The sequence below is a fragment of the Salmo salar genome, unplaced genomic scaffold (assembly GCF_905237065.1).
Source record: "Salmo salar unplaced genomic scaffold, Ssal_v3.1, whole genome shotgun sequence".
In the NCBI taxonomy this organism is placed as follows: domain Eukaryota; kingdom Metazoa; phylum Chordata; class Actinopteri; order Salmoniformes; family Salmonidae; genus Salmo; species Salmo salar.
In genome coordinates this window covers 132,501-133,455 of record NW_025549206.1, presented here as the reverse complement: position 1 = coordinate 133,455, position 955 = coordinate 132,501, and positions in this window count along the sequence as shown.

Here is a 955-nt window from a genome sequence, read left to right as displayed (position 1 = left end):
AGCTATAGACTACACCAGCATGACTAGTATCTATGTGGACCCTACTACAGTTTAACCAGCTCAGCTATAGACTACACCAGCATGACTAGTATCTATGTGGACCCTACTACAGTTTAACCAGCTCAGCTATAGACTACACCAGCATGACTAGTATCTATGTGGACCCTACTACAGTTTAACCAGCTCAGCTATAGACTACACCAGCATGACTAGTATCTATGTGGACCCTACTACAGTTTAACCAGCTCAGCTATAGACTACACCAGCATGACTAGTATCTATGTGGACCCTACTACAGTTTAACCAGCTCAGCTATAGACTACACCAGCATGACTAGTATCTATGTGGACCCTACTACAGTTTAACCAGCTCAGCTATAGACTACACCAGCATGACTAGTATCTATGTGGACCCTACTACAGTTTAACCAGCTCAGCTATAGACTACACCAGCATGACTAGTATCTATGTGGACCCTACTACAGTTTAACCAGCTCAGCTATAGACTACACCAGCATGACTAGTATCTATGTGGACCCTACTACAGTTTAACCAGCTCAGCTATAGACTACACCAGCATGACTAGTATCTATGTGGACCCTACTACAGTTTAACCAGCTCAGCTATAGACTACACCAGCATGACTAGTATCTATGTGGACCCTACTACAGTTTAACCAGCTCAGCTATAGACTACACCAGCATGACTAGTATCTATGTGGACCCTACTACAGTTTAACTAGCTCAGCTATAGACTACACCAGCATGACTAGTATCTATGTGGACCCTACTACAGTTTAACCAGCTCAGCTATAGACTACACCAGCATGACTAGTATCTATGTGGACCCTACTACAGTTTAACCAGCTCAGCTATAGACTACACCAGCATGACTAGTATCTATGTGGACCCTACTACAGTTTAACCAGCTCAGCTATAGACTACACCAGCTTGACT